The sequence below is a fragment of the Monodelphis domestica genome, chromosome 4 (genome assembly GCF_027887165.1).
Source record: "Monodelphis domestica isolate mMonDom1 chromosome 4, mMonDom1.pri, whole genome shotgun sequence".
Lineage (NCBI taxonomy): Eukaryota > Metazoa > Chordata > Mammalia > Didelphimorphia > Didelphidae > Monodelphis > Monodelphis domestica.
The window spans coordinates 405,516,801-405,543,627 of record NC_077230.1 but is presented as its reverse complement, the minus strand read 5'-3'; the positions used below and the strand labels follow the sequence as shown (position 1 = coordinate 405,543,627).

General features: G+C 41.3%; 2 protein-coding genes across 2 annotated transcripts in view; one reads left to right on the top strand and one right to left on the bottom strand.

Moving 5' to 3' along the window:
* The window catches only part of RNF207 (ring finger protein 207), an 81,241-nt gene that overhangs the window by 3,226 nt on the left and 51,188 nt on the right, over positions 1 to 26,827 (top strand). The window lies entirely within an intron of this gene.
* Positions 1 to 26,827, bottom strand: part of LOC130453917 (chromodomain-helicase-DNA-binding protein 5-like) — a 37,830-nt gene that overhangs the window by 9,862 nt on the left and 1,141 nt on the right. The gene's annotated exons all lie outside the window — the stretch shown is intronic.

Sequence of the window (26,827 nt, the reverse complement as noted above, 5' to 3'; positions counted from 1 at the left end):
TGGGCCATTCACTAGATGTATTTTTTCCAGAAATAGTAAGATAGTTTGGGGCAAGAATCCAGGAAAATCCCTCAGGGATGACATTCCAATTGGCCTGACTCTATCTCCCTGTTCCTGATTATATCACTACTCTACCCCATCCACATGAGCCCAGCTGTCAACACCTATACACTCAGCTCCTCTGCTTCTCCTCTCCTCTCCCTTCTCCCCTTTCCCATTCCTTTTTCCCTTCTCCCTCCTTCCTTTTCTCTATCTCTGCCTCTAGTTCTTCCTCCTGCTTCCTTTCTTCACCTTTCCATCTTCTTTCCCTCCTTACCTTTCTTCTCCTCTGTCTATCCCTCTTATCTTCTTCTTTTCCTCTATTTCTCCCTTTTCTTAGCTTCCTCCCTTTCCATTTTTACTTTCTCCCTTTTCCATCTCACTCTACTCCCTCTTCTCTTTATCTCATCATCCACCCTTCCTATCTTCCTCTCTATCTGTCCCTTCTTTCCCTCTTTCCTTTCTCCCTCTTCCCTCTCCTTACCTACCTCCTCCTCTCCCCTTCCCCCTGTTCTTTTCTCCTCCCTCCTCCTACTCTTCCCATCTTCCTCTATTCCAGCTCTACCTTTTACCTTCTTCCTCTCTTATATTTCTCATTCCTCCCCTCCTCCTATCTTCTCCCCTTCCATCTATCCCTTCTTCCTCTCTTCCACCTCGCCCCCTTCTTCCTCTTTCCCCCTCCACTATCTCCCTCCCCTTCTTCCGCTTTCTCATTGCTTCTATAAAATTGATTTCCTGGTGCCAGGGCCGGAAGCCTTTTCCCACACTTTCTGTTATATAATGTGCTCTAAGGCTGATGTAATACCAACGCGTTCCCACTGGCTGATCAGCCCAGCCACCCAGTATCTCCCTCTCTGGGACCATCAATTGAAAAAAAGCCTTGTCTAGTTACTGGCCTTGCCTGATTACTGGCATAGTACCACTAATCTTCCCCAATTAGGACTAGAACAGGAACAAAGCATCCTGGGGAAAGGGCAGAAGGGGAGGAGGAGGGGCACAGGTAGTAAGGAGATCAACACTGCTTGTACTTTCTCAGGTAGGAAATAGGCAGTATGCCCCGAACCCAAGGACAGCCTGCCCAGTACAAAGTCTGTCTCAGAGGAGTGACTCAGAAGCTTGTTCAATTCAATTCTGCAAACAGCCTCCCATGTGCCAAGCACTATGGTTGGTGCTAGGGGAGATAAAAGGTTAGATAAGGCAAGAGTTCTTACCTCCTGGAATTTTCCACTAATGGGGAGGAAGAAGAGAAAGAGGAAGAAAAGGAGGATGAGAAGTGACATTTACATAATAGCCAGAGTTTAAGACCCACCTCTGATACGTGTTGGCAACTAGATGGCACAGCTGATAGAGCCCTGAGTCTGGAATTGGGAAGTCCTGGGTTCAAATCCAGACTCAGATACTTACTAGCTGTGTGATTCTGGGAAAGTCACTTAACCTTGTATGTCTCAACCTTGTATGTCTCACTTTTTTCATCTATAAAGTGAACTGGAGAATAAACCCCAAATGGGGTCAGAAAGAATCAGACATGACTAAAAAATGTCTGAATAACAACTGATACACGTTGGCTGAGCCACCCTGAGAAAGACACAACTTCTGAGTGCTCCAGGTGATTTTTTTAAGACTACAAATTATAGAGAAGGTGCCAATATGCAATGAAAGAGGGAGGTTCTTCATCTGGGAGGAACTTATTCCAGTCCTTATCCCTATTCTTTTCAGGTTTACAAGACATTTTCTATATGCTACTCGGTTGAGCCATAACTCCAGGAAGCAGTTGCTCTGATTATATTTCTATTATGCAGATAAGGAAACTGAGGCTGAGGTGAGATGATACTTAGGGTCACACAGCCAGTGTCTTAGTCTGGATCTGAATCCAAGTCTTCCTGACTCAAAGTTTAGCATTCTCTGCACTAACCTTTACAAAGTGTTTTACATAAATACCTGGTTTTATTCTCTCCCTTTCACATCTGTCTCCTCACTTCATGCTGCTTCCCAATCTCATCACCAGCCCCTTCTCCAGACCCAGCCAACAGGAACCCCACACCTCCCCAACCTCATACATAATAATAAATTATCTGACTCTCCTCCTTCAGTCCCTGACTTACTTCATGCCCTTAGGCACCTGGTCATCTTCCTTCTCAAACATTTCAAACCTTCTCAGTCCTTAGGAAGACTTTCTGGATTGAGTAGACCAGAATTCAGACAACCAACTCATCCCCCAAAGCATATATGGAAAACTACTTCTTATTTTCCCCTATCCCTCACCTCCGAGTCAACCCCAAAGGAAAAATAAAACAGAAAAAACTGGTGTCTACCTGGAATCATGTCTCTGAGCCACTGGCCACTGGAATCACCCAGACTTGAGTTTGAACAAAGGTCAGAAAGTCACAGAACCTCAGAACCGAATTTCAGGGGCTACCTCATTAGTCCAACTCATACCTTGAAAAGGCATCCCCTCTCCAAAAGGGACCATCCAACTTCCCCTTGGAAGATCTACATTGATGAGCCTTCTGAAGCAACTTGTTCCACTTTGGGATCAGTCCAAGTATCAGGAAATCTTTTGTGATGTTCCATCAATTAATTGTCACTATGACTTCTACCCATAGCTCCTAGTTCTGCCTTCCGGTACCAAGCAGAGGAAAGCTAATCCTCCTTCCTTGTGACAGTCCTTTAGATACTCAAAGTCAGCTATCTTATTTCTCCATAAATACTCTCTTCTCCAATCTTCATAAGCTAATTGATCAAGCAAGTCTCGGGTGTCCAGTAATTTTTCCAAAGCTCAACTCCCAGGCAAAGGGTAGAATTGTGTACTTCTGTCCCTTTGAGGGAACAGTCTCTCCTTTTCCTTTCTGCTGGGTATCCCTTATTAATTATTACCATGAACTGTAGTCTTTAGAGAATGAAGGAATGAATTCTACCTAGATATTGCTCCCTTATTAGCCTGATGCACTAGAAAGAGAATGGATGTTCTCCACTTGAGGAACTAGAGAGAACTAGGCTCAAATCATAATTCTATTAACTCATTAGCTGTGTGAGCTTTGGCAAGTCACTTTCTCTTTTTGCTCATCTGTAAAATGAGAGGATTGGGCTACATAGTCCCCCCAAATCCAACTCTATGATCCTAATGGCAATTAACCCAACCCCAAGCCACAAAGGAGTTAGCCTTGTAAGAGGCCAACACGTAAACCTAAGGCTCATTTAATGGGGGGAGGAGGGACATAATTCTTCTTTTCATTCAGTGGCCCTTTATTAAACATTTGTTTTGAGAAGATCACTGTGTTAGGCACTAAAAGAAAGGCAAAGTTTAGATAAGGCAAAATGTTCATGGTTTCTTCCCTCCTTGGAACTTACAGTCCAACAGAGGGATCCAACAGGTGAAAAGTTAGTAGCAAAAGTGGTATTCTTTTCATCATTGTTCACGGAAAGTCAAGCAATTCAGAAGAGTCAAGTTTGGGGAATGGGTAGCTAATTTAGAAGATGGAGTTTTAACAGTTAACGTGTTGGTTGGCCGTCCTTTTAAAAGAGATTTTTTTCTCTTTCTTTTTAAATATTTATTATCCAGGGAAAGTTCACTGGGTAGTGAGAGAGGGAGGGATATATTAAAAAATGAAGGTGATGTAAAAACAGAACATAGCAATTAGATAAGATTTTTTAAAAAGAAAAGTGATCTTTGAAAATGGAGATTCAGATTTCTGGACAATGACTCAGAATGTAAAAATGACAGGGCTTCTAACCAGGGATGGAGTACACCTATATAAGCTATTAATAAGACAGAATTTTCCTGGAATTCTGCAATCCCACAAAAGAACTTTAAACTAAAAAGAAAAGGAAAAAATGCCCATATCCATAATTTGTTTTGGATATTTTTCATATATATTCTATACTCTCTTGGTGTCTCTGTTAGAATGTAAGCTCCTTGAGAGCAGACATGGTTTCTTAACTTTATCTTTTAATTCTAGCCCCTAACACAGTTCTAGAGTTAAAATACAGGAAAAATAGTTCTTGAGACATCGTAAAGAAGACAAGATCTTAGAAAGGAGCTGATAATTAAAGCTGTGTCCTTAGATATCTATACACAAATGTATGGAGTACAAACAAACCCAGGGTCACACAGCTAGGCAGTGTCTGAGGCCATATTTAAACCCAAGACCTCCCATCTCTTGGCCAGGCTCACAATCCACTGAGCCACCTCTATCCAAACCCCATACCTATTACATATTTAAAGCAGTCCTTTCGTGGTATTAAGAACTGAAAATAGAACAGGCACCCATTAATCAGAGAATAGCTAAACAACTTGAGAATTAATGCAATAGAATACTCCTGTGACATAAGAAACATGAGGAATACAGAGAAGTGTTAAAGAGACTTACAGGAACTGATGCAAAATAAAATAAGCAGAGCCAAGAAAACAATATACATTAACACTGTGTAACAATGTAAATGGAAATAACAACTGCCAAACAATCAAAATAAATACTGTAAAATTACAAAGTACAAACTAGACCCCAAAGAAGAGAAATGAGAAGATACCCCTTCCTCTGCCCCACAACTCTTTGCAAGAGAGGCAAGAGTCCTCAGATGTGATAATGCATGTATTGCTAAATTATTTGACTTTTTATCCCTTTTTTTGCTAGTTTTTTTCCTAAAAGAAAAAATTGGTTATAAGAAGTGGTTTGGGGGCAGCTGGGTGACTCAGTGGATTGAGAGCCAGGCCTAGAGATTGGAGGTCATGGGTTCAAATCTGGACTCACACTTCCTGGCTGTTTGACCCTGGGCAAGTCACTTAACATCCATTGCCTAGCCCTTACTACCACTCTTACTACCAACATAGTATTGGTTCTAAGGCAGAAGGTAAGGGTTTTTTTTTTTAATAAATAAGAAATGGCTTTCTGGGAGGAGTAAGAGGAGGGAGACATAAAATTTATTTTTAAAATTTAAAATAAAAACAACTTTTAAAAGGCCTTACATGTCCCAGGTAATGGAAATACCAAGCAAAAATAATCACTTGAAACAGTTCCTCCCCTCAAGAAGCTTACATTCTACTAGGAGGAAAACAACACTGATGAGTAAAAATACAAAATAGAGACAAAACAATGAGAAAGTTATCTGAAGAGTTAGAAGCACTCCAAGTTGATGGCTCAGGAAAGGCCTCATGGAAGAGGTGACCCTTGAGCTAAGTAAGCCTTGAAAGATGCTGGGGAGTCTCAGATCCAGAGGGAAGGAGAGAGAACATTCCATACATGGAGGTGAGTTTGTGCAAAGAGAAAATTTCAGTTAAGAGGGCCAGCAGGGAAGCCAGGATGGAGCCGGACTGCAAAGGGTTTAAATGCCAGAGGAATGGTCACTTCCCCCTTAAACACAAAAGGGAGTCCCCAAAGCTTCTTAAGCAGGGGAGTGCCAAGAGAGATGGCTGCTTTAGGAATATCAACATAGCAGCTGTGTTTGGAGAGGGAGTTAGAGAAGGGAAAGTCTGAAAGCAAGGAGATCAGTTGTAGGCTATTTTTTTAAACCCTTACCTTCTGTCGTGGAGTCAATACTGTGTATTGGCTCCAAGGCAGAAGAGCTGCAAGGGCTAGGCAATGGAGGTCAAGTGATTTGCCCAGGGTCACACAGCTAGGAAGTGTCTGAGGTTAGATTTGAACCCAGGACCTCCCATCTGTGGGCCTGGCTCTTAATCCACTGAGCCATCCAGTTGCCCCCTTGTAGGCTATTTTTTAACAGTCAAAGTCAGAAGGGATGATGATGGCTTAAACTAAAATGATGGCAATGTCAATAGATGGACCAGAACAGATATTAAGAGGGGTGGAGTTCAAATCCATAAAATTGGCAGCTGAGTACAGTATAATGAAGAATAAGTTATGGATGGGTGCAAAGAGCCCTCAGAGATTAGAAGAAGGAAAAAAGCACTTTGGATCATGGGTAAAAGCATCCATTCAGTGACATCAGCAAAGCAAGAAGAAGGGAACAGCTTGAACCCAAACGCCTGTAAGCTGGAGAATGCAAGAGCATCGTAGGACTATAGTATCTGGAGCTGAAAGGGAGCTTAGAGGGCACTTGGTCCAAGTTCCTCCTTTTTCTTTTTAAGAATGAGGAAACTAGGGGCAGCTGGGTGGCTCAGTGGATTGAGAGCCAAGCTCAGAGATGGGTTCAAATCTGACTGCAGACACTTCCCAGCTGTGTGACCCTGGACAAGTCACTTAACCCCCATTGCCTAGCCCTTACCACTCATCTGCCTTGGAACCAATACACAGTATTGATTCCAAGACAGAAGGTGAGGGTTAAAAAAAAAAAGAATGAGGAAACTGGGGCCCATAGACATGAATGATTTACTCAAGGTCACATCAATGGCACAGCCATGATTTAAACCAGAGTCCCAGAATCTCACACTTGGAAGGGGAGCCTTGGAAGTCCCTTGGCCTAACCTCTAAAACAAAAATCTCCTCTGTTTTCCTCTGACAACCAATCTAGTTCTCATCCTCTACAACACACCAGTCATCTGCATTCCAGTGTCCCTTCTTGTGTCTTTCCCAATTGGGAATGGGGAAAGAAAGTCATTTTTCTAAGCAGCTTCTATCTGGAGAGAAAAATGTCCCCCATTTGGACCCCGGTTCTGCAGCTATTGTCTCCTCTGTACCTGGTGGGGTTAGCAGCCCAGCCTGGCCCATGTGTCTGTGTGTGCACGCACACGTGAGTGAGTCTGCCTGGCCCCACGATGGGCCTCTAGCTGCCATTATCGATCTGGGCCCGAGCTATAATTAGGATACATTAGCCTTTTTATCTCATACCTTTTACATTTCCAAGTAGAGCCTGCAGAAAGGGATTCAATTAAAGATAGGGAGAGGTTGGAAGGCTGAAGAGGAGGGAGGAGAAAGAGAGAAGAAAGGGACAGAGAGAGAGAAGAGGACGATAAAAAGGAAAATTATACAGTAGAAAAAAAGAAAAGGGAAAGGGAGAAAGAGAGAAATTAATTCTAGCTTCTCAAACAAATTCTCTTCTCTCTCCTTATCCCACATCCTTAGGCACTTACTATATGATTGACACTCTGCTAGGCACACAGGTACAAAGATAAATGACAAAGCTATTCCCGTTCTCAAGGAATTACATTCCACTGAGCAGATCCAGCAAATAGAGAAGTAAAGCTGTAATTCATATCACATAGATACAAAGTACTCTGGTCCCACTAACAATTGAGGAGGACAAGGAAAGACCTCTGGTAAGAAGAAATATTTGAACAGAGCCTTAAATGGAACTTGGGGCTCCAAGTGTCAAAGTGGATAGAGTGCAGAGTCTAGAGTCAGAAGACTCATCTTGCTGAGTTCCAATCCAGCTTCAGACACTGACTAGCTGTGCAACCCTGGGTATGTCTCTTTACCCTGTTTGCCTCAGTTTTCTCATCTGTAAAATGAAAAGCAAACAAATCCAGTATCTTTGCCAAGAAAATTCCAAATGGGATCATGAAGAGTTGAACACAACTGAAAAAAGACCCCAAAACAACAACAATAATAAAAAGCAAACGCTATAATTATAGTGGCCAATTCCCCCAAAAAAGAAATGAGGAATACTACCTCCCTTATTTCAGCAATGATGTGGGGAAATGTAGGTGAGAATGGGGTATAAGCTGTCAGTTATAGCTGCTGTCTGTCCATTTTGTTGAACTGTTTTTGTTAGGAAAAAAAACTAGGATGAAGAGAGCAAAGGGGGAGTGAGAAGGATGAATTTGGAAATGATTATGATACAAAAACAATAATAAAGGGAGCAGCTGGGTAGCTCAGTGGAATGAGAACCAGGCCAAGGGATAAAAGGTCCTGGGTTCAAATCTGGTCTCAGACACTTCCCAGCTGTGTGACCCTGGGCAAGTCACTTGACCCCCATTGCCTAGCCCTTACCACTCTTCTGCCTTGGAACCAATACACAGTATTGATTCCAAGACGGAAGGTAAGGGTTTTTAAGAAACAATAATAAAACTTTTTAAAATTTAATAAGATAGAAGGGAGAGCTTTTGGAAACTCTGCAATGCATTTTGTGAGTAAGGGGAATAAATGTTATTTGTAGCTCAGCCTTCTAAGCAGAGGAGGAGAAAAACAAAGGGAGGGGGTTGTTTCTATATTTAAAACACATTCCTGTCTAAATTTCTAGTTGATGTGAGCTGTTCTGAGGCCAAGAAGAATGGATCCATCTAGGAAAGTCTAAGCATGCTCAAGAACATAATCAAAACTAGGGCCCATATCCATCACAGAATCCTAGAACCTGAGCGCTTAAAAGCTAGTCCATTGCCACTAAATCTAACCTTTCCCCTACTGCAGTGGCTGTCACCATAGTCTGTCTGATCAATCAGTCAACTGCTCTGGAACTTGGTCAGTGTCAGAAAATGCTAAACAATTGCAAACAATTGTAAAAATGGAGATTTTGAACCCCAGACTTCAATCCCCAGAAGTCCTTGGTGTTTCCCAGAATTCCCTATAATCTCATCTGAGTCCCCAAGTTGGAGAGATCACAATTGGTATTTAATTGGCAGTAACGCCTCCCTCTCTCTCTTCTCTGCCATTGCAATGATGTAGTAAGTTTTGAATGGGCTAATCAGCCCTGGGCATGTGGTTTATTATTTTGTATCCTTGATTTCTAATAATCTTTAATAAACCTCAAATATAATATTTTTATTATTAGATACTAATTTAATTTTTACGCTCTTAACAATGCTCCAAATCATGGATAACAAAAAGAGACCAAACCACTGCTAGGGTGTTTGCCTCCTAAATTGTCATTGATGATAAAAGATAGTAAAAGTCAGTGTTGGAGAGGCTGAGAAACAATGGGAACATTAATGCATTCTTGATGGTGCTATGAATTAGTACAACTATTCTAGAAAGCAATTTGGAATTGAGCAAATTAAGTAGCTAAAATGTTCATACTCTTGGACCCAAAACTTCCACTTTTGGCCATAGACCTCGATGAAGTCGTTGACAAAAGGAAATATTGAGAGCAGCATTTTTTGTGGTAGCAAAGAACTGGAAACAAAATAGACAACCATGATCAGGGAATGGCTAAACAAGTTGTGGTACATGAATGAAATGATGAGTATGATAAATACAAAGAAATGTACAAAGACAAACTGATGTAAAGAGAAAGAGGAGGATGAGGAGAGCCAGCATTTAATAGTTAACATATTTGATCTCCCAGTAATCTCAGCTGTAGTTGTCATTATTGTCCCCATTTTAAGGATGAAGTAAATAAAGTTATAACTGAAGCTAGTTAAGTGACTTTTCCAAGGTTACACAGCTAGTAAGCATCAGAGCCAGTATTTTAACATGGGTCTTCCCAACATCAAGTCCTTCCCTCTATGTACTATGCTACCCAGCCAGGTACATTATATACAATGACCACAAAACAATCAAAAATGAATGTTGTGGAATTTTAAAAAATAAGTCTGGCTCCAAAGAATAGTTATGAGAGTAGACATCTCTTTCCCACTTCCTTCGAACATTATCTAAAATGCCAGATTTTTAAAATGTATTGATTGGTCTTGCTGATTTCCCCACCCACCACTCACCCCAACCTTTTCCTCCTTTTTTTGTTTTAAAAAAATTTCTTTTAAGGAATGGCTTTCTGGGAGGGGTTAGAGAAGATACATAGTAGGAATCTAGGCAATGTGAAAACAAAAGATAGCAATAAAAATCTACTTTTAAAAGTTCCTCCTTTTAGAAAAATTTATATAAATTAAATAACCATCAGCACAACCAAATAAACACAAGAGCATAGATTTGAATCTTACATTAAATGTTTATAATTAATGATAATGTATTAATACAGTAGAACCAAATGAATTAACAAAGAAGAAAAAAAGACTTTTGTCCTTCTTAGTATGTCTAAAATTCTGCAACCATTGGCTTGGTTTTCAGGAAATACTTTCACATATTGAAAATTCTTATATGTTCCCAAGTAATTCCAGTTTGAAACCTTCTCATCCCAATCCCTCATAGCAAAGAGAGAAACATAGGACTGGGCAGTCTCCCCAGGAAGAAGCTAACGAAGGGTATCTAAGCTACATATTAACAGTCAACAAGTCTAGATTGGGGAAGCAAAGTCTTAGAATATCAGAATCCCCATGATCCCATTTGGGGTTTTCTTGGCAAATGTTATGGGATGGTTTGCCATTTCCTTTTGCACATAATTTTACAGACGATGAAACTGAGGCAAACAGTGAAGTGACTTGCCCAGGGTCACACAGCTAGTAAAGTGATCCTGATAGATCATCTAATTCAGCTTCTATGTAAAAGACGAATTCCCTAACCCCAACATGCAGTAATCAAATCTCTGAGGCATCACATGGTACAGAGGATTTGAATCAGAAGATTCATACCCCAATCTTGGCTCTATCATTTACCACCTGTGCAAGTTTGGACAAATAACTTAATCTCTCTGGCCCATTGACTCATAAAATGAAGATCATGATAGCACCTATCTCATGAGGTTGTTACGAAGATCAACTGAGATAATAGAGTGCTTTGCAAAACTTAGCTATTTCCATGAGGGTATTTAATAGAACAATAAGATGAAACTGAATTCTATATAATTAGAATTAATATTCCTGAGCACAGAGAAGAGGTAAGTGTGCCTACTGCCTTTAGTTGGAGAGGTGGTAGACTATGGGTGTTGAATGTTGCATATGGTCTCAGACCTGGCTAATGTAATTCATTGGTTTTCTTTGGTTGTTTTTTTTTTCCTTTTGTTACAAGGTAGACTCAATGAATGTTTGGGAAGAGGCATATATGAAAATTATTGTAACATTTTTAAAGGTCAATAAACAAGCAAAATGAACCCACTAGATATAGTGGATAGAGCTCCAGGCCTGGAATCAGGAAGACCTGAGTTCAAATATGACCTCAGGCACTTATTAGCTAGGTGACCCTGGTTGTGTCATTTAACACTGTCTGCCTCAGTTTCCACATCTGTCAAATGAGTTAGATAAGGAAATGGCAAGCCATTCCAGTACCCCTGCCAACAGAACCCCAAATGGAGTCACAAAGAGTCAGACACAACTGAAATGACTCAACAACAATGAATAACAAAGTCCCTTCCAGTTCTAAATCTGTAACACTGTGATTTTTTTAAAGCAATCTTATGCAGCAGCCCATTTCATTCTCCCCACCCCTTTTTTTTTGATAACTCTAATTGTTGGGAAACTCTTCCTTTTACTGTGCCAAAATCTGCCTCCCTGTAACTTCCAATCACTGATTCTACTACCACCCTCTGGGGTTCCATAGAACTAGTCCAAACATTCTTCCTCTTGAGCTTTATTGGATCAAGCAATAAACTTGGGATCAGACAAATTGTGTGACCTTGGGCAAGGCACACAGCCTCATTGCCCTCTCTCTCCTCATCACTAAGTAAGAGTATTGAAAAGAATAAAACAAAACTGAACATAATATAATTATAATGATTAATTCTTGGCCCCAGAGAAAATGATGCAGAATGTAAGCTCTTTTTGGGGAGGGGCAGGACAAAGGGCAAGGCTGTACTATAGGTGTGAAATGGTTCATACATTATGAGATATGGCCTTTGTGTATCTTGGTTTTGATTAACAGAAGGCTTTTCCCCCTTTATTACAAGGGAAGGCTCATGAGGCAGGCAATGCATGGAATTAAACATAAAAGACATCAATAAAAAAATTTAAATCCATAAATAAATAAAATTATGGGAATGGACTAGATGACCTTTAAGCTCCCATCTGGTTCTAATTCTATTATCCAATGAACTAAAAAAAGCACTCACTATGAGTTTAGACCCATTGCTCCAATAGCATATTATAGAAACACATACACACAATGGACTAATTATCTAAACAGAAGAAAAGGGAAAGCTTAAAAGAAAATCAGAGTAATGTGATAATCACCATTGGGAATGGAAGCTAAAGTCTTAACTATGAGGGAAATAGAAGAAATTTTGGGCAAAAGGTAGATAGATTAAATAACTTTTTTAACATAAACATTTTACATGAAAATTGTAAGGGGAAAAAATCTTCAAGGTAATTTTATGAAATAAAAGCTTGGCATGCAAAAATTCTAAGTTAGTCTCCAGAGGATAAATGGCAAAAATATATGAACAGACAAGTGGCATAAACAGACTCACAAATGAGTATAAAATCACCTTTAAAACCATTTACTCTTCCTATTAATAACAATAAGTAGCATTTATATAGTGCTTTAAGGTTTGCAAAGAACTTTACAAATATTTCATTTGATTGGTAAAATAAATCTGAGTGGCGAGTGTCATTATTATCTCCATTTTACAGATCAGGAAATGGACTGAAAACAGTTGAGTGACTTGTCCAGGGTTACACAGCAGGCTAGGATCTGAAACTGGGTTAAATTCATAGAGATGTGGGAGAGCAAAAGAAAGATTCTCAGACCAGTCAAGTCCCTTGTTGTTTGTCCTTGGTTCTCTTAAGAGGTCAAAGCACTGAGGTAGTTCAGTGAATTGAGTGCTAGCTTGGAGTAAGGAAAAACTGAATTTGAGTGAAGCCTTAGACACTTACTGGCTATGTGACCCTGGACAAGTCACTTAACCATCTGTTTGCCTTAATCCCCTGAAGAAGGAAATGATTCTCTAAGAGGATATCACAGGATGATACCTTGACTTGCTTGAAAGCTGGATTTAAATGAGGCAGAGTTACACAAAGTTATCAGGCTCACTGTCTCTTCCAGAATCATCAAAGTCAAGTGGCAAAACAAAAGTCAGGTAAAATGGAGATTGCATTGGATATAATGGATGATCTTGTATGCGTTCTGTTCCTGGTAGATTGTATTTATTAAAACTACAAATTAAATTGCTTAAAAAGCACTCACTACCTACCTGGCAGCACCTTAAATTATTTTGGAAAGCTCTAATTTGGGGAAGTTTTTCCTTATACTAGCTAAAATCTGCCCCTTCTCTCACATTTTCCATCCACACTTAGAGTTCTTTGGAGTTCTTTCCACTGAAGCTAAGGAGGGAGGGTAGGGGCATACATAATGTGTATATGTATATAATCCAGCTCATATTTGACAAAATTGGTATATACAGTGTAAAGGACATTGGACTTAAGAGTTAGAAAAACTGTTTGGCCTTGGACTGCTTCTAATTTCTCTGGGTCTCAGTTTCTTCATCTAAAAAATGGGATAAACTAGATGATTTCTCTCATCTCTGGATCCTATGAGCCATTCAGAAATTTGAAGACAGAAACTGAGTCCTCCTCCCAAGTCTTTTCTCCAGTCCAAAGAAATATGAGCGTGCCCAAAGCAAATAAACATTCAAGAGAGAGAAGCCCATATGCCTTTGGAAGCCAGAAATCACAGGTGCAGTCAGCCAGTACCATGGACAGCTGCTCTCAAATAAAGCAGAAAGTCCATAGACTGAGGGAAGTCTTCAAAGACTCCACTCACCCAGGTGCTTCTGCATGTTGGTCTCTTCCCTCATCAGCGATGCTAATGTAACAGTGTCTGTACCTTTGTTCCATTTGTGAATGAATAATTAATAACATTTCTAAAAATCCTTCATTGACGTCTTCTCAAAAACAGCACCAAGAATCTGACTAGCCACAAGGAACATTTTCTTAAGACAGAGATGGAAGGAGAGGAAAGGGGTGCTCATCCCTTGAAGAGGTCTCTAGGCTGAAAAGTTTGGGAGTTACTGGGGCCATTAAAAGCAATAGAAAGAATAGCATTCTCCCCCAAGTTCCCTAGCAAGGTGAAGTTATTGTTCATAATTCCTTTTTGAAGGGGATTGATGACATCACAAGATTATGTCTTGAGGCATAGCTGCCCAAAGTCATCAGCCTCATCCTCTCTCCTAAAGTCATCTTAGTCTAGTAAAAAATCAAAAGGCAAGAATGACCAGTGATGGCTTGAGATGCATTTGAACGACTTTGATATCTAATCATGCTCCAAACTCTCTCCACAGTACCTGTTTCAATTGCCTCCATGAACATTGGAACACATTGTTCTTATCCCCACCTTCCACTAGGGAAATATTCACACTCCTCAGGTAGACATCTCCCCCTAATTCACCAATGGATTCGAGACCTGTAGGTTACCCTCAACTTGGTTTAGCAAGATAAAATCATGCCATGTGAGTATCCCTAAGATCATAGGAGCCTAGGTCCACAAATGTAAGGCCCCATCTAATCCAACACCTTATTTTGCATAGGGAAAAACTGAGGCACAGAGATAGGAAGTCACACATTTATTTTTGACATATATTAAGAGATAGAGTGACAAGTGAATAAAGAGCTGACTCAGGAGTCTGGATGAACTAGTTTCAAATCCTGCCTCTGAAACATATTGGCTATCACTGGGCAAGTCTCCTAACTTCTGAAAGCAAAGATCATTGAGTCCAAGCCACATAAGAATCAGGACCCTCGGGGACAGCTAGGTGGCTCAGTAGATTGAGAGCCAGACCAAGGTTCAAATCTGACTTCAGATACTTCCTAGCCATGTGACCCTAAGCAAGTCAATTAACTCCCATTGCCTAGCCCTTACTGTTCTTCTGCCTTAGAACTAATACACGGTATTGATTCTAAGACAGAAGGTAATAGGTTTTTTAAAAGACTCAGGACCCTCTAACTCTTTAAATTCCAAAGCAGAGGCCAATCTATCTTGTTAAAGGGAGTTTCCTATACCAATGTAATTACATGTAGTTTCAGTCCAAAGGTGGAAAAATATGTAAGGCAGCAGAGATAAAAATGAAAAACAAACCCAGTCAATTCATCTGTTGTTGGGGGTTTTTTAGGGAAAGGTGTGGCAATGTTTTTTTTTTAATTTTTGTTTCACAGAAGGCTAAGTAGGAGAGAATGAATGATGGCAAATTCAGAAATAAATGGAACATATTAAAATTTTTAAATAAAATAATTTTTATTAGAAACTTTTTCTAATTTTGAAAGATGAAAGAACTCTGATCCATGCAATGACCTATCACAATTCAGAGGGCTCATGAAAGAAATATGCTACCCATCACAGAGAGGTAATAGACTCAGTGCAAATATAAGATTCACATTTTTTTGGCATGGCCAATACAGAAATTTGTTTTGCTTGACCGTATAGACATGCCTGTAACAGAAGTTTTGTTTTTCTTGCTTTTCTAATGAGGGGGAAGAATGGTGGGAGAGAAAGCTAATCTTTGAAAATGAAATAAAATTTAATTTAAAAAAAATTTTTAATGAAAAATGAATGAGATGATTAATTTAAGAAGGGCATTAAAACTTTTAAAAGCGTAAAACAAAAATGGAACAAATGTAAGTCCTGAAGGAGCCTGCAGTCTGCTTGGGGAAATGATAGGGGCAGGATACAATATGTACACAGATAAATAAATATGAGTTAGGAAAGTAGCTGAGCTGAAATTTGAACCAACATTTTCTGGATCCAAATTCAGGGGCCTTTCAACTCTACCAAACTGCTGGTTGATGTAAAGAGACACCGGAGATAGTAAAGAGGAAGAGGAATAGAAATTCAAATATTGAAAATAAAAGGAAAAAATTTAAAGGACTCAAAGAATTTCCAGAAGGAGATCAAGAGTCGGTTGGAGGGGAAGCTAGGTGACTCTGTAGATAGAGAACCAGGCATGGAGTTGGAAGATTCTGGGTTCAAATCTGGCCTCAGACACTTCCTAGCTGTGTGTACCTGGGCCAGTCATTTAACCCTCATTGCCTAGTTTGTACCCCTCTTCTGCCTCGTAACCAATACCTAGTATTGATTCTAAGACAGAAGGTAAGGGGTTTTTTAAAGTGGGTTGGGGAACAGGGTGGGTAGGAAGTCCTTAGAGAACTGAAAATCCCCAGATAGAGAGGTTTTGAGGGAAGAATTCTATGAAGAATCCCAGCCTAGAAGGAGTTGAGTCAATGACAAAAGGCAGAGGGAACTGGGGTAGCCTGCAGGGTCAGGATTTAAGACCTCTGGTGCTGAACAAACTGTATGAATGGCAGATTTGGATCACCTGCTGCAGAGTGACATGAGCAAAACCAATCGAACAATGGACACAAGGGCAAAAAGAAAGCTGTAAGTGGAAAAGCTCACTAAAAGAAGCTGAATATTAGGGAACTGAGAAAGCCAACAATGGTACTGGAGAACTGAGAATGAAACATATTTCTCTCCTCTCAGCACAGATATGGGGGGTCATGAGAGAAGAATGCTGTATACTCTGTCACGCAGTGTAGCAACATATTGGGTGATTATCCTTGTTTTTCTTTTTTACAGGAAAAGAAGCATTCAGTGTGGGGGAGGGAGGGCAGCTAGGTTGTGAAGTGAATAGAGCACTGGGACCTGGAGTCAGGATAAATCAGAGTTCAAATCCAGCCTCAGAAATTTAGGGCAAGTCACTTAAATGTCATTTGCCTCAATTTCCTAATCTGTAAATTGAGCTGGAAAAGGAAGTGGCAAATCACTCAATATCTTTACCAGGAAAACCCCAGATGGGGTCATGAAGATTCAGACCGCTGAAATGATTGAACAGGAGCAGCATTAATTTTGATAATGGGGTAAAGAATAGGGAGGCCATTTCTGAAGATTCTTGTGATACAAAGGCAAGTGTTTGTTGTTTGAATGGTTCATAGTATAACCACTACTTGAAGACCTCTAGTATTAGGAAACCTGAAATTTAAAAAAAAAAAACAAGCAAACAAATCCTCTTTGACTCCTCAGTTCATGTGGTTACTTCATTAGGTTTGGGTCTTAGTAAATACCAGCACAGTGCACGATATGCTGGTCTCAGAGTTAGGAAGACTCAGCTTCTTGGGTCCAAATCTGGCCTCAAATACTTCCTAGCTATGTAACCATGGGAAAGTCACTTAACTCTATTTGCCTCAGTTTCCTCATCTGTAAAATGAGCTGGAGAAGGAAATGACAAACCCACTCCAGTTTCTTTACCAAGAAAACACAAAGTGGTGGTATAATCAGACGTGACTGAAACAACTGAACAACAAAAGTACCCTGATTATGACACAAAAATAAGTAAATATAAAAAATTCAGAAAAGTTATGGGAATTTCCATAATTATCATTATTTCCTATTATAATTGTAACCTAATTCTTGTAATGGAGAGACCCAAAAGGTCTATTATCTGGTGCTACCTTTTTTGATCCTCCATCATAGACCCAGACTAAAGTGTCTCCCCCTGACCTTGAAGCTTTCTGGTAGACTTCTCCCATGGACTTATTTATTTTCTTTCTTTAAAAAAAAAAGTTTGCCTTCCATCTTAAAACTAACACTCTGTATTGGTTCCAAGGCAGAAGAATGCTAAGAGCTGGGTGAGTGATTCGCCCAGGATCACGCCCAGGTCATACAGGTAGGAAGTGTCTGAGGCCAGGTTTGAACCCAGAACCTCTGGTCTCTAAGCCTGGCTCTCAATCCACTAAACCAGGGGGCAGTTAGATAGCTCAGTGGATTGAGAACCAGGCCTAGAGATGGGAGGTCCTAGGTTCAAATCTGACCTCAGACATTTCCTACCTGTGTGACCCTGGGCAAGTCACTTGACCCCCATTGCCTAGCCCTTACCACTCTTCTGCCCTGGAGCCAATACTCCAAGATGGAAGGTAAGGGTTTAAAAAAGAAAGAAAAGAAAAGACCAAACAGTGCCATTTTTCCGGTTGGGGTGCCTCCAAGGACATCCCCATTTCTTTCTGGGAGAGCCTGGAGGGAAGATTTCAAGGGGCTTAGCTGAGAAAGGAGGCATCAGTGGAAGAGGAGGTTGGGACGCACGACTCCTTACGGAAAAACATTGCTCATGTTCATTTCAATACATATGCCTTTCCTCTCATCTTCCCCCTAGGCCAGGGGCTCCCCACACAATCCCTCATTACTGGCAAGATTGGTTGTCTTTCCATCTATCTGCGTTCAAGGTCAAAGCCCGGGAATGGTAATGGCAATGACAAACATGTGATTGAGGGGTGGGGGGAGAAAGACCCTCTGAGAATAAAAAGGAAGATACACCTGGCTGGAAGAAATGAGAAAACCCAAAAATTCATCCTCTACAATGTAGAAAAAGGAGAACCAGGCCAGGAGCATTTGCCTTCTTTGGGCTGACGCCTCTCCTTCTGTAAAATAAGGGGCTCACAGCAGTAACTCAAAGTCCATACTCCAAAGAAATCAAAGAAAGAAATCAAAAGACTCTACATATACAAAATTATAGCAGCTCCCTTCTGCATTAACAAAGAACCAGAAACTAAGGAAGTGCCCAACAATCAGTGAATGGCTGAATAAATTATAGTATTTACATGTGATAGAATATTATTGTGCCATAAAAAAAAGAAGAGAACAAATTTAGAGAAACCTAGGAAGACCTGTGTGAACTGATGCAGAATGAAGTGAACAAAACCAGGAGAATAACATACACAGTTACTACAGCATTGCAAGACCATACAACTTTGAAAACCTTAAGAACTCTGATCAATTCATTGATCGGTCATGATTTCAAAAGACCAAGGATAAGGCATGGACCCATCTACTGACAAGAAAGGCGACAGAATCCAAGCACAAAATGAGACATATATTTATTGGAGATAAAGAATGCAAGGAATCTGTTTTGCCTGACTATACATAGTTGGTTGTTGTGGTGGTTGTTGTTTTTTTTTAAACCCTTACCTTCTATCTTAGAACTAAAATTAAGTTTGGGTTCCAAAGCAGAAGAGTGGTAGGATTAGGAAACTGGGGATAATTGACTTGCCCAGGGTCACACAGTTAGGAAGAATTTGAGGCCACTTTTGAACCCAGAATCTCCAAGCTCCAGGCCTGGCACTCTATCCACCTAGATGCCCCTTGATTTTATATATATATATATATATATTTGTTACAATGGTTCTGTGGGGGGTTTCCCCAATAGAGGGAACATGGAAGTGAAAAAGCAAGAAAATCAGCTTTTTAAAAAAATTTTTTTAATTTAATTTTAGAGGAGCATGAAACAAAAAAAAATTATGTCTAATAATCATCATATAAATATTGTTTTTGGTAAATGAGCTCCTAAAAGATGTGCATTTTGTAGCTATTTTGAATGAGTTTACCCTCTATCATTTCTCTTTGGTTTTATTATAAATTTTTGGAAATATTGGATTTTGTATATTTGTTTTGTACCCTGCTGCTTTAGTAAAGATGGCCAAAAATTAAATTAAAGGAAGGGTTTGGATTCCAAGATCTCACAGGTCCCTTCTAGCACTAAATCTATGATCCCATGATTCTTGAATTGTGGTTTTAAAATAAGGTTTCAATCATGCCCTCACTGCTAGCCATAAAATATGGCTTCCATTGCCCTTTTGATTTCACCCTGTTCTGGGAAAATAGTTCCGGAGATGCTGGGACTGTTATAATTATATCACAGGTGGGGTTGCTATGCTGTCCCAACTGATGGAGCCATCTTTTAAGACCACCCCTCCATGTACAAGTATATCGAATCTCAGGTTCCTAATCTCCCAGACATGCAATTTAGTTCAATCCCAGTTCTGATATGTTTGGTTCTCACAATGATTTCCTTAGGGGGAGGGGGGAGGTTGGGATTAGTTCCTCCCAGGAAACATTTAGAAATTTCCTAGTCTAGAGACTAAAGAATTGTTTACATAATCACAGAACTCTAAGATTAGGTGAGAACTCTCAGTTTGCAGATGGAGAAAGTAAAGTGAGGAAGGAAGTGATTTACTCAAGGTCGCACAGTGACCTTGGATTAGACCAAGATTAGAACCCAGGTCTATCCTCAATTAGAATTTTTTTTCTCTTTTGTCTAGCACAGTGCTATACCAATCAAAGAGTACTTAATGTTCACTAGGTTGGTTGGATGAGGGCTCAACCCAGGTTCCATCTCTATGGTGATCCTTGCCCCCATCCCGGTTGCTAGTGCCCCTGCCCCATAAATTATTTTCTATTTTGTTTTTGAGTTAGCATAGAGTAGTATAGATAGAACTATCCTCAATGCCAAGAAGTCTTGGGTTCAAATACTACTTCTTACCCATATTGGCTATGATACTCTTGGACAAGTTACATTTAAGAACTGTTGGCAGCTCTAAAGGAAGTTAAGTTTCAGAAAAGATGTATTGGGAGAGGGAGTTTCCTCACCAGGGAGTTCCCTTTGCTAATAAAATCACAGCCTCACTTCCCACCCCTATAATTTACATTTCATTTTTCATGTACACTTTTCATATACTGGAAGGGAGGAACTGAGAGAGAGAGAGAGAGAGAGAGAGAGAGAGAGAGAGAGAGAGAGAGAGAGAGTATTGTCTTTGTATCCCCAGCACCTAACATGATACTCAGCCAGTACATCATAGGCATTTAATAAATACTCCAAATAATTAGGTTGGATTGGATTAGATTAGGTTGGGTTGGTTAGGTTAGGTTGGGTTGGGTTGGATTGGGTTGAGTTGGGTTGGTTTGGGTTGGGTTAAGTTGAGTTGAGCTGGATTGGGTTGGGTTGGGATGAATTGGATTGGAGCCCATCTCTTTTCCCTAATAGCATGCTGGGAAAATTTCTGTGCTGGTCCCAAGGAATGGAGAAACAGCAAACTGATGCTGCATTTTTTTCCCCTCTGGTTTCTGGGTTCCTATGAATCAGATAGCATCATGCTCCTTCCCCAACCCACCCTCCCTCAAAAAGGGGGGGGGGGGTGAGAGGACAGGGACTGTACTAAGTTGGCCTCTTTTATCCCACTGACAGAGCAAAGCCCTTTCTAATGACTAGGGTTGTTTTCCTACTGTAGAAGGGCTCAAAAGGAAAGGGGGAAAGGAAGATTGAAATGAAAGCAACAGATTTGACAAGTAATTAGCTTAACTGTTGCTGAATTTTAAGAATATGTGTGACAGCTCTTGACACTTGAAAATCAGCCCCTCTGGGCACAAGCTGCAACTTTTCCTACCCAGCACTGTCTCTGTTTTGGTCCCTAACTGAGGAGCAGAGAGCCTAGGGGCCCAGCGGGCAGCCCTAAGGGCATCTTTCTGGGGAAGTAGGGGAAACCACCTAGGAGAGAAGGAAGCCAAGCATTCGCCTAGGCAGGGCTATAGATTCCACTTGCCAGAGAAATCAGGGCAATGAAAGGGAGTTAGTCAAACTGGGGAGGGGAGGGAAAAGAGGAGGAGAAGGGAAAAGGGATTATTTTTATTTGGATATTTGGATATATTTGGATCACAAGGTCCAGGTGGGTGAACCCCATTGACATGAGAAAGGACTGAAGACTTTCATAATCTGCAGAAGAGCCATAAGGGAGGATGGAGGAGATGTGGAGAGAGGGAACTACCCTGATCTTGGGCAGTAAGACTAGAGAGGTGGAAGGCCCCCTACTTAGACAACAGCCAAAGGATCATACAGATTTTTGTGCTCCATGGTTTAAGCAGGAATCAGACGAGCTGGAGAATGACCAGTAGCAGGCAATTAGGATATCAAAAAGGTGTCGATTTCATGTCATATGCTTTTCTTTGAATCCCCAGGGTTTAGTACAGTGCCTAGGATACATACGTTCTGTTCAGTCATTCAGTTTAGCCCAACTCTGTGACTCTCCAGACCAACTGTCCATGGGGTTTTCTTGGCAAAGATACTGGAGTGGTTTGCCACTTCCTTCTCCAGTTTCATGCAGGCAGGAGTTAAGTGATTTGCCCAGGGTCACACAGCTAGATCCCATTTGAATTCCAGTCTTTCTAACAACAGTTCTAGTGCTCTATCCACTGGACCACCTAGCTGCCCTAGCATACAGAAGGTGCTTAATAAATTTTCATTGACAGTCTGGTGTGAAGATTAGATGAAAGCACTAAGGAATTGTTAAAGGGAAGAAAACTGAAGGCCAGGGGGTGGAATACTAGCTGTCTTTAAGATTTTTTGCCCTGCTTGCCCCCAAAAGGGAGAATCAGAAGCAATTGACAGAAGTAGCAAAAAGGTTGGATTTGGGTTTACTATCAGGGAAGACTTTCTACCATTTAGATCTATGGATCTTATTCTAATATCTGTTCTAATAATATTCTAATAATAAGATCTATGATCTTATTTCTATGAAATTGGAATGGCCACTCTGAAAGGCAATAATGGGTTTCCCTCCCTTGGAAACCTTCAAAATAAGTCGGTCAATGAGGGCCCTTCCAGGACAAGAAGGTTCTGTAACACCATGAACCTCTCTCCTGATGTTCCAGCCAGTCTCCACTCTATAAACCATCAGATGAGGCTCCCAAGCCAACATTCATTCGTCAAGCCCAAGCCCATTTCACATCTCTGCTGAGAAAGCCATCTTAGTTCTCTAGGCTTCTACTATTTCCACGGTGTGATTGAGTCTTCCCTTTCTAGACTGATTTGATGCTATAGCCCAGCCAACCTAGCCTAGACAACACAGACAACTTTGATCAGGACTTCCAAGAATGCGCTCTCCTCTTCCTCATATCTACCTCTTGGAACCTCCATTCTACTCGACTCAAATGCCAATTCTTCCTTGAAGCCCTTCTTAAAATCCAGCTCCCTAACTTCAAGTTCAGGGCTCCTTCTATCACGCAAAAAGTAGGATGCTAATCTGTTCGATTTGTTCTCACTGGGGTGTTAGGCAATGAATTGGAATCTGGGGGGGAGGGAAGGGGGGAAGGAGAGCAAAAAGAGGTGGATGGAGCAGGGAGAAGTCCCCAGGAAGCCCAGAGAGCATAGATAGTTACATGGAGTTAGGCAGAAAAGAAGACTCACTGGTTTGTTGCTCTTTCCCTATCCAGGGTACTGTATTCCATTTCTGGGCACCACCTAGTAAGTGATAAACTAGACAGTGTCCATCCAGAGGATGAAAACCAGGATGAGGAAGAGTCTTGAGTCTATGTTAGAGGAGGATGAGCTGAAGGAAGTGGGGATGTTTAGTCTGAGGAAAAGAGGGCCCAGGGAGGACATATGAGAGCTGTTTTCAAGCACGTAAAGATGATGGCTAACCAGGCACATGGCCAGAAACATTCTTTTTTCAGTTACACAATGGAGGGTCCCTTCTAACTCTGAGAATGGGAGTGGGAGGACCTGAGTGGACAGGAGAGACCAATTCCCCCAAAACTGTGCACAGTGTTTCCTTAGGGGCACAGCCTCTTCCCCATACTGGCTCTATGATCCTTGAGCAAAACACAATACTTTAATGCCTTAGGCACTCTTCTCTCTCAGCAAAAAAAAAAAAAAAAAAAAAAAAAAAAAAAAAAAAGGATGCCCACACATACACACACAGGGTACTAAAAGAATGATCCTCAGCCTTTCCTTTTGGGGAAGATTTCTGCCATTCCTAGGATTTCTACATACTTTTTTCTCATTGGAACCTTGACTATCCTGGGGCAGGTGTTGTTTTCCCCATTTTACAAATAAGGAAACTGAGGCCCAGAAAAGGACAATGATTTACCCAAGGTCACACACAGCCAATCATTGGCAGAATCAGGTTTAGAAGTCAGATCTGGAATGCAAAAGGATGTTTCAAAATCACCTCATTTGACAAATAAGGAACCTGAGTCTTGGACAGGGGGACATCATCCAGGGAGCCCTGAGAAGTCAATTGCCAAAGGTGGGATTAGAACCCACCTTCTGACTCCAGTTCTGTGGCTCCTTCCAAAGCATTTGTCAATCATTTTGAATATTTTTATTAAGTACCTAACATATATGAAACCCTATTCTGGTCACTGGGAAAAAATTTTTTAAGTTAAAATTTTAAAAAATTTAAAAAGGAAACACACAGAACCTGCCTTCCAGAAACAGCCATTCTAATTTGGGGTAAGGAAGCATGTATACACAATAACTATGATACATAAGAATCTGAGGTAAGATTTGAACCCAGAACTCCTGCCTCCAGGGCTGGATCTCAATCCACTGAGCTACCCAGCTGCCCTGGGAAATTGTTTTTACGTGCAAACTCAGGGAGGCGATGGCCTCCAAGTTGGGTCTTGAAGGAAAGAAGAGCTATTTCAACAGAGGGAGCTTGCTAGAGGTAGGAGTTGATTCTAGGCATGAAAAGCTCCAAGATGAAGGCAGTTAAGAAGAAGTAAAAAGAGAGAGCAAGAGACTCATCCAGTTTAACAGGAAGGAAAAGTAATGGTGGGATATCATATGAGATGAGCCTGAAAAGAAAGGGGGGGAGGTGGCTGGGTAGCTCAGTGGGATTGAGAGCCAGGCCTAGAGACAATTTGACTTCAGACACTTCCCAGCTGTGTGACCCTGGGCAAGTCAGTTGACTCCCATTGCCTAACCCTTAGCATTCTTCTGCCTTGGAACCAACATACAGTATTGATTCCAAGACATAAGGTATGGGGAGGGAAGGAAGGAAGGAAGGAAGGAAGGAAGGAAGGAAGGAAGGAAGGAAGGAAGGAAGGAAGGAAGGAAGGAAGGAAGGAAGGAAGGAAGGAAGGAAGGAAGGAAGGAAGGAAGAAAGAAAGAGAAAGAAAGAAAGAAAGAAAGAAAGAAAGAAAGAAAGAAAGAAAGAAAGAAAGAAAGAAAGAAAGAAAGAAAGAAAGAAAGAAAGAAAGAAAGAAAGAAAGAAAGAAAGAAAGAAAGAAAGAAAGAAAGAAAGAAAGAAAGAAAGAAAGAAAGAAAGAAAGAAAGAAAGAAAGAAAGAAAGAAAGAAAGAAAGAAAGAAAGAAAGAAAGAAAGAAAGAAAGAAAGAGTAGGCCTGAATTGTGAAGGTTTTAGAATGACACCACTACTGCAGCTACCAACAACTGCCCTGACCCAGAGGAAAGGAGTCTTTGCTGGCCATCCAGCCCAATCCCCTCATTTTGCAGATACAGAAACAGGTCTGAAGAGGTTGTGATTTACCAAAGGTATTCAAGGAATAAATGACTGGGCTAAAATTTGAATCTGGGACCTCTGCCTCCAAACATAGCTCTCTTTCCTCTATAGGAAATATATGTGTATATAAATAATCCTTCCCGCCTAGAGAATGGTAGTCTAGAGGAAGATAGATGATCAGAATCACTGGTGTCTCCAAAGAGGGGAGGATGTTCATTACAACTAAAAGAGAGCTTTCAGGAATAAGGAGGTGAGTCCCACTCTACCCTCTGCCTCCTGCGGCAGTACTGTGTTCAGTTCTGGGCACCACAGTTTAGGAAACTAGCAAGTGCCCAGAGAAGAGTGACAAGGACCAACTGATCAAGAATCAAAGCATTTATTAAGCACCTACTGTATGGCAGGCTCTAGGGTATGTACTGGAGACACAAAGACTGAAACAAACCAGTCCTTGCCCTTAGATTCCATCAAGGAGACACCATGTACATAATAAGTGGTGTGTGTGTGTGTTTAGCATCTAATAAATTTATATACATATATATATATATGAAACAAATATAATTTTTGAAGGGGAGGCACGTGAAACTAGAGGATGAGAAATGGCTTTGTGGCAGATGGCAAAAGACTTTGAGATCCTGCAGTATCAAGGAGCCTGGATTTCTTTTAGCTCAGAGAAGAAAGGATTCAGGAAGGACAAGAAAATAATCTGTCTTCAACTGTTATTTGAGGAGCTGTTGTGTGGACTTATTGTTTGGCCAGAGATAGCAAAACTAGAAACCATTAATGGGTGGAAGTTGCAGGAAAATGTCCTAATTGTTTCTTCAGAAATGGAATGGACTGCCTCGGGAGCTGAGGGCTGCCCTCTTACAGAAGTTGTTTTTGTTTTGGTTTGGTTTTCCGTAGAAAACTGAAGGGAGGGAGGGGAATAGAGATTAAAGCCGGAGGTGGGTGGATCAAGATGGGCTGGAGAAAGGAAAGATGCTGATAAATAGGGGAAGCTCAGCCACAGGTGGGTGACTGACTTAGTTATCCAATGGGCATTTTAACTCCATAAGATGCCGGGAAAACTAGAGTGACGGCTTTATCTCCCCGGTGCCCTTTTGTCATTACTGGAAAAACACGATCATTTGAACCAAGCAGCCCCCTATCGCGCCCAGTTTCTTCCCGAGGTGAATCTTATTTTTAAATAATAATAAATCCCCAAGGTTGGGATATTTATTGGGGAAGGCACTAAGCAGGTGGCAAACTTAATTTCCATGTAAGGAACTGAGAAAAGAGGCAGGCTGGGAAGGAAGACGGGCAGCAGAGCTCCACAGAGAAGGTTAACTCCCAAAACAAGAAAGTCATCCAACTTTTGCAAGGGAGGTCCAGAAAGGCACCCATATAACCACTCCAGTCTAAGGTACCAGCCTCCCTAAAATGAAAGAAGTGAATGGGTCTGGGCAGATATAGTGGCAGGGAAAGGAGACCCAGGCTCGGAAAGAGTGTTGGGGGCGGGGAGGGGCACTATCAGCTTCTTTGCCTCTTCTCTCCCTTCCCCCTCATGCCTAAAGGGGGCACTTGGGGCTCCCCAGTACCGCCCTGGGCTACCTGGATGCTGAGCCCTACTGTTCTTCCAGTATCCTTCCAGTGCGAGGAAGTAAGAGACAGGGGAGGGGTATAAGGTCTAAGGACTTGAAAGGGGGGGGGGGGTAGTCTTCGAACCTCCAAACAGACCGCACTGGGAAAGGAGGGGGCGTTTCCCCTACACTCCACTAGCATTAGATCAGATTGTCCGTCTGAACTCCGGCTTTGGAGCAGCACTGTATGAGCTTTGGAGCGCCCTCCTTCCCATAACAGCCACCTGAGCTGCTGGGACATTCGCTGGGTCAACACCAGACACCCACCTGTCCTCACCCAGCCTTTGGCTGAATGGGACATGAGCGGCAGCCGTTAGAGCCCGAAAGGGGCCAAGCCTATGCCAGCTAGCCTTTAGGCACTTGGCAAAAGGGATAGCCGGGGCCAACTAGTCCCTACCCACGAACGCTCCTGGAGCCCCGCCACTTGCCCACTTGGAGATCTCTCTCCGATGCCTACTTTTCCC